Genomic DNA, 7,949 nt, shown 5'->3' on the forward strand with positions numbered 1-7,949 from the left:
ATCAAAATAAGCGAGCAACTCATAGAAAACAAAATATGTCAAAAACAGCACAGTCTAGAGTAATCTGGAATTTTAGTAAACTTCTGTAACTCCAAAAAATTCTAAAAATATATGAAAATTTGAACAATTTGTACAGAAGTAATGTGCAAAAAGTTTCATACCCATTTGACTTTCTAGTAAAAATGTAAAATCACGTGCTACGGCCAAAGTTTCTGTTTTTGTACTGCACAAAGTAAACAAGCAATCTAATCATCCTAAAACCAAGTCTTGTCACATTATTTTTATAATACAATGGATATATACAAGGGGATAATTATTTTCAGAGAAGCTTCTATGAAATTTTTTACATTTTTTCCATGAGCATGAACACAAGTGTTCAAGGTCGACCCTCATTTCTCCAATGCATAACCTTCCAATCACTTCTCTTATTGAAAAACTTTTTAGGTATGAGAGGCAAGTAAATTTTTTGTATTTTCATTATTTTAATTTTTTTGTATGTTTCACCCACAACTAAATAGAAACAAAAAAGGAAAAAACAAAATCTACTTAGTGAAGAAAGCAAACAAGCACACACGAGAATATCAACCCCACGCTATTGCTCCCCGGCAACGGCGCCAGAAAAGAGCTTGATAATTCCCAAGTGTAGGGAATCATCGTAGCAATTCCCAAAGGTGGAAGTGATAAGTATGGAGTGTCGAACCCACAAGGATCTCAAGCTAAGATCAATATTCTCTCAAGCCCTATCTACCACTGATACGTCTCTACGTACACCGAACGTTTGCTTACAACTAGAAACGAAAAATAAAACTACGTTCTGGGTATGAAGAGGATAACTTTGCATGATATCGGATAGCTAAAACATAAAAGTAAGTGTTGTTATCATAAAGTTAGAATATATTACTAAATATTATAAATAGCGAGTGTGGAATAATGGTGGATCGGTGTGCGGAATTGTCTTAGGCAATTGTTAACAAGACCGATAGTCTTCATTGCAATTTCATATGAGGGAGAGGCATAAGCTAACATACTTTCTCTTCTTGGATCATATGCACTTATGATTGGAACTCTATCAAGCATCCGCAACTACTAAAGATCATTAAGGTAAAATCCAACCATAGCATTAAAGCATCAAGTCCCCTTTATCCCATACACAACAACCTCCTTACTCGGGTTTATGCTTCTGTCACTCAAGCAACCCACTATAAGTGAATCATGAACGTATTGCAACACCCTACAGCGGAAATCCCTCACGCTTGTGCGACACAGAGGGCACAATAGGACAGCACCAAAATAAAACATACAACTCATACCAATCTAGATCATCAATTAACCCAAAGACAAAGGATATCTACTCAAAACATTATAGGATGGAAACACATCATTGGATCATAATATGTGGCATAAAGCACCATGTTCAAGTAGGGATTACAGCGGGGTGCGGGAGAGTGGACCGCGTAAAAGAGATGAGAATGATGATGATGATGAAGACGATCACCACGGCGATGATGAAGACGATCACCGCGGTGATGATTCCCCTCCCGATGGCACTCCGGCGCCACCGAGAGAGAGAAGGAGAGGTTCTCCCCATGTGCTTCCTCCTCCATGGCCTCCTCCATGGATGGGGAGAGGTTCTCTCTCTGGTCCTTGGCATTCATGACGATGATGGCCCCTCAAGGATCCTCCTCCATGCCCTCCGGTGATGATGGCCCCCTCCGGCAGGGTGCCAGAGAGGGCCTAGATTGATTTCTCGTGGCTACAGAGGCTTCCGTCGACGGAATTTCTGATCTAGGTTATTTTCTGGAGGTTGGCATTTATAGGAGAGGTTGGCGTCGAGAACAAGGTCAGGGGGGCCCCATGGGATGACCATGAGGCACAGGGACGCGCCCAGGGGTTGGGCGCGCCCCCCACCCTGGTTACTAATGGCGCACCTGTTACGTGGTGCGCCATTACTACTTTTGCAAAAAAAAATTGTTAGTAGTGGCGCACCGTGGCTGTGACTAGTAATGGCGCACTGTACTACCCTGGTGCGACATTACTAGTTTTGAAAAAAATTGTTAGTAATAACGCACCGTGTGTGTGGTGCGCCATTAGTGATGAGGACACTAATGGCGCACCTGTATCTGGTGCGCCACTTCTATATAGCAGTGGCGCACTAGCAGTGGCACACCACATACATGGTGCGTCATTAATGTCCATATTAGCTATAGCCATTTTCCTGGTAGTGATCTTTGCCGTCCGCTGGCTAACGGCAAAGCACGCCGTTAACCCCTAACGGCTCTGACCCCACCTCATTGCCGTCCATGATCTTTGCCGTCTGCTGGCCACCAACAGCGGACGGCACAATCCTTTGCCGTCCGTTTCCAGGAAGCGGACGGCAAAGAAGGCCTTTGTTGGCACGTTTCAGACGAACAGTTTGCCGTCTGCTGGCGGACGGCAAAGAAGTTTGCCGTCCGTGATCCATGCCTTTGCCGTCCGCCATGGCGGACGGCAAAGAAGCTGATTCTAGTAGTGAAGTAATGGTGAGGCACATAGACTAGCTAGAATGGTCAATACCCTAGACATTCGACAACATATGTAGCTCATGGATCCACCAGATCATCTTTGTATTCCCCTAAATGTTGATACACTCTAAAACAAAAGGCAAAGCGGAAAGGAAGGAAAGGAGGGCACCATGCATCATAGCCGATCGTGAATTTTTTGAGCTCGGGTTTCTGAACTCCTCTTATCCTTATCCTTCAATGTTGCTTTGGGATCCGTGCTACACAACTAACTTAGTACATGAAATTTTCTTTTTTTTTGTTTCTTCAAAACAAAACAATATATGAACATCAAACTTTGCACGAAAACAAAAAAAATCTTACTATAATTATAAAACTTTCAGTTTTTTGTCCAACATAAATATATACAAAATGAGATATGTTGATTAAAAAAATCTTATTTTTAGTATTTATGATGCAGGAAAAAAACCTGAATTTCTTTTTCCCACATTCTAGTTAGAATGTTTTGTTGTGCTGCAAAGTTTGAAATTCATATGTTGTTCCACATGAGAGCGAAAAAAAAGAGAAAATTACTTGCATGAATCGCGATGCAGAATTGGATGGATAGATAAAGGGGTGTCTGAGAACCTAATCCACAGTGTGTTTTCGCTAGCCAGCCGTGCGGCAAACTGCTCTGGTAATAGTTTTACAATCGAAAAAAAGCATCAGCCGACCCATCCGACGGGATCGGTTGCATCAGCCGACCTATTGGACGGAATGGGTTGCATCATCCTCATCGGATCCATCGCGCCGAGGCCGCAGCCAAGCTCCTGCTCAGCTCGTTCGAGGCGCAGGCCTTGGCAACGGCCACGCCTGTTTTTGTTTTTCGTGATCATGTCGGACCTGACACGATGCCCCGCGTCCGCCTATATAAGGATTCGGATCACTGCCGCTCCATTCATTCACCGGCGCGAGACAAATACCTTGAGCTGTGCTTGCAATGGCGTCGCCCCGACTGCCGTCGCTCTACGGCGGTCTGCTGGTGCTGGCCCTCCTCTGCGGCGGCGCTCTGGCGGCTGGGCCGACCCGCTACCTCTCCGTCAGCCTCGACCAGGTGGTCGGCTCCAAGGCACGAGCCCAGTGCTATGATCCCTCCTCGTTTTCAGGTGTGGCTCGGGGTGTACTACGTCCAGGTGTGAAAGTACCGTACAAAGTGCCGATGCTTTGTTTTAAAAACAAGTGTGCTGCGTTTTCTGATTTTTGATACAATTTGTCTTGTTTGAAAATATTCCAAGTTTTTTTTTCTTTTTTCAGAGTGTATTTTGTTGTTTTATTTTGTACCAGCAAATCTGCTATGAAACAAGGCACTCTTATTGGTGGTAAACAATGCATTATTATGATACACACTTTGAAACCAGAAAACTAATGAAACATTATGTAACACTATGAAAAAAAAACAAATTTGCTTGACCACAGAAAAGAAGTTGTATCTAGAGTACGTGTACCATATCTATGCAGCTATATATGTCCATCCAGTGGATCACAACATGTATTATAATTTGCTGAACATGCCAACGTTTTAATATAGGCACATATAGGTTTTAGAATGTTCTAAAAATAAGAGACATTTACTTTTTCAAATGCATTTTTTACCGTTATTACAGAAAGAGCAATACGTATACGTTTTTGTAACATGTGATATGTAAATGATTGACAGACGAGACTTCTCGCAACAAGTTCACCATCCATCCATCTTGTGGCGCGGGCGAGCAAGTGGGACGCAAGCGCGGCATCCTTAGCCACCACAGAGCCCGGCTGAGCACCATCCACCAAAGGTCTTACCCTTCGGCCATGCCTCCCATGTATTTCCCGCCGACCCCCGCACCAACCACCGTCTTCCCTCCACTGTTTTTTCCACCAAGCCCCACACCGCTTCCAGCATCAGCGGACCTGCCTCCTATCAGCATCCCAGACCACCCGGGCACCTATTTCCCGCCAAGCCCCGCGCCAGGTTCAGTACCAGCAGATGGCATGCCTCCGATGTTACCAGTCGTCGCCTTCCCTCCTATGTTCTTCCCGCCAAATCCAGCACCATCAGAGGGGATGCCTCCATCACCAGCCATCGCCTTCCCTCCGATATACTTCCCGCCGGCTCCTGCACCATCGGAGGGGCCGTCGGTCACCATCCCGGATGTCCCGGGGACCAGCGGCTTCAACATAACGGAGTTTGTCGTCGTCGTTGGCTTTGGCACGCCATCTCAGCCATCTGCCTTGTTGTTCGACACCGGCAGCGACCTCTCGTGAGTCCAGTGCCAGCCGTGCACGGGCCACTGTTACCAGCAAAACGACCCGCTCTTCGACCCGACCAAGTCTTCGACCTACGACGTCGTGCGTTGCGGTACGCCAGAGTGCTCGGCAGCCGGTGGCATGTGCAATGGCACCACCTGCCTCTACAACCTGAACTATGGTGACGGTTCATCCACGTCTGGCGCACTCTCACAGGAGACGCTGACGTTCTCCTCGTCGCGCAAGTTCTCCAGCTTCCCGTTCGGATGCGGCACGACCAACCTGGGTGACTTTGGCAGCGTCGACGGGCTGCTTGGCCTTGGCCGTGGCCAGCTCTCGCTGGCCTCGCAGACGGCCTCCTCGTTCGATGGCACCTTCTCCTATTGTCTGCCGTCTCACAACATGACGAGGCCCGGGTTCCTCAGCATTGGCGCCGCCCCAGACATCGGCAAGGTCCAGTACACGGCGATGATAAAGAAGCCGCAGTACCCATCCTTCTACTTCGTGGAGCTCGTGTCCATCGACATTGGTGGCTACGTCCTGCCGGTGCCGCCATCCGTGTTCACCAGCAAGGGCACCCTGCTCGACTCCGGCACCACGTTCACGTACATCCCTGCGCAGGCCTACAACTTGCTCCGCGACCGGTTCAAGTTCACCATGAAGGGGTACAAGCCGGCGCCACCCTTCCAAGACCTCGACACGTGCTATGACTTCTCTGGCCAGAGCGTGATCTTCCAACCAGGGATGTCCTTCAAGTTCAGCGATGGAGCCGTGTTCGATATCGACATCTTCGGGGTCATGATATACCCTTATGTGGACCACCCGGCCATCGGTTGCTTCGCGTTCGCGTCGAGCGATCCCACGGATCAGTTCTCCATCATCGGCAACACTCAGCAGCGTTCTGCTGAGGTGATCTACGATGTCGTAGCCGAGAAGATTGGTTTTGTTCCGCTGAGTTGCTGATTTCGTGGTAGAAAAGTGAGCGATGCATATCGCCACCCAATGTGCCCGCGGGTGTCGGTATCCTTTACTTTGTTTTTGATTTCCAACTACGAATAAAGGGGTTGAAGCGGTGGCTGCTTCCTTTGCATATCGAAAACATTCGTGTTCACCCGGCTGATTTGAGCAGAATTCTCGGTCACCTACACAGCCGACCACGTGTCCCGTCTTATCATGTGTCGTGCATGCATGCATGCATGCATCGTATTTGAAGAGCTGCTCGTATCTCACGCTCATTTATGAGCGTGTGTCTACTTCGTCTGATCGCAATTTGGGTATTTATTGAAAATCGTCATATTTAGGAAACTTAGTACCACTTTCTCGTCAAGGCGTGAGGAAGCACACCATCTTTGCACCTAACGGAGAGCAATGATTGTATGATTTGCTCATGGAAACAGGGGAACTGACAAGTAGGCCCCACTTGTCAGGCTGACATGAAGAATATTAAAAACTTTTGATCAACTGATGTGTCAAATGAGACGTGACCCCACCTATCAAGAACTAGATGGTCATCTTCTTCACATCTCTCTCTCTCTCTCTCTCTCTGAGGCATTTCATCGAACAACTTTTGGGCGCTAATACTTTTCCTCTTGGTGGAAAGAGTGCAGCGGCAGCTCGTCTGCCTCTCCATGGAGTGTTGGCGGGTAGTTTTTCTCGTAAGCGTGGCTTCCCACACCACGTCATGCAGCAGTAGCTCCCGCACTACCGCGTCTTGCCCGCCATGAGCAACCTCAATGGTTCATCCGCTGGGAACAGAATGCCCGTAACTCCTCTCTCCGCCTCGGGCCGCTCCATTGTCGGGGGGCTGTCGTTCCACGCCATGAAGACTGTGGCCTAGTGGAGTTATCTGGCAAGGTTGAGAGCGAGCACGAACTCCGAGTGCGCGAGCTCTGCGGTGCAAGCCAGCGCCTTCTCCTGTTTGCCAGTGACGTGGACCTCCAGAGCCTCCCTATCCTGATCACAGATAGGTGCGACTTCCAAGGCTTCGCTGTCTACCATGGCTCAGCGCAACGCCCACTAACTGTCTTACTTCCTCAAGATCGGAGCCCGGAGCGACGACGCTTCAAGGAGTGGATCCGGAGCTCGGGCTTCCAGATCGAGCAGGTCCCCCACCCTCGTGTGCTGCCATCACTCCTCAGCCAGCCGCTTCCGCTTACGCGTGGAATTTCTCTGCGGACGACTCCTCCACTCAGCTCCACCATTACCAAACTTAAGCTCCAGCACACCGCCGACACCCCCTCACACGACTTGCTTGATAAAATGCCATGAAGAAACAGAGGAAAAGTAAAAATAAACCTAGGAAGAATATAAAGGCCGAGTCATTGACGGAATAAGAGGTTGGACCCATCTCCGCCTCAGCAAAATGTACATGTAAACAAGCCATGCCATCCTGATAGGTGGGCCCAACCTGTCGGTTTCCCTATTTTCATGAGCAAATCTGACCATCAATACTCTCCATCAGTCGTTAAGCGCAATTCCTCGTGCTCTGACCAGAAAGTAGTGCTAGGTTGTTACTCTAGCCCTAAATGTGATAGTTTTTCGTAAATACCTCATGATGATACAACACTGTCTCACGCTTGTTTTCCTCTGCACGTGTATGGTCCTTTTTCTTTTTTGCGGGAAGTCATAGCTGATTCCAGTCCACATTTTTCTTTGTTCACAGCTAAGTGTTGATGGCATGTACTATTAATTTTTTTTCTTCCAAAACAATGGTAAAAGCTCTGCCATTTTTCATTAAAAAAGTAAAAGGGAGTTATCTACGACCTCTTACAACGATTTCATCTTGCTAGACGTTGGATCGTGCTTAGCAATAGTCCAGATCGCATGGTTGTCCCGTAGTTCACTTTTCACGGGTTCTTTTTCTTTTGTATGAAAATTCTATTTGCCGCATAGTCGGGGATTCGCACAAGGAGCTAAACAAGATGGGCCGTCCTACTTTTGGTTTTTTATTGTTTTTCTTTTCTTCTCTTTATGTTTTCTGTTTCTTTTCTTTCCTTTTTGGTTTTCTGTTTTTCTTTTTCAAGATTTTAAAAAATATTTGAATTTCTTGAAAAATATTTAGAATTTTTATTTTATTTTGAGTTTTCCATTAATTGTTCAAAACTTTAAAAAATGTTGCCGTTTCCAAATTAATTTCTGTTACTACATAATTTCCCATGTATAAATACCATGTTTAATTCTCTAAGA

The 7,949-nt window shown here is 46.9% G+C and overlaps 1 pseudogene; it reads left to right on the plus strand.

Moving 5' to 3' along the window:
• Positions 1-3,477: 3,477 nt before the first annotated feature.
• On the plus strand, positions 3,478-5,726 carry LOC119333385 (annotated as a pseudogene).
• Positions 5,727-7,949: the final 2,223 nt, after the last annotated feature.

This window comes from Triticum dicoccoides, chromosome 7A, assembly GCF_002162155.2.
Source record: "Triticum dicoccoides isolate Atlit2015 ecotype Zavitan chromosome 7A, WEW_v2.0, whole genome shotgun sequence".
Classification (NCBI taxonomy): domain Eukaryota; kingdom Viridiplantae; phylum Streptophyta; class Magnoliopsida; order Poales; family Poaceae; genus Triticum; species Triticum dicoccoides.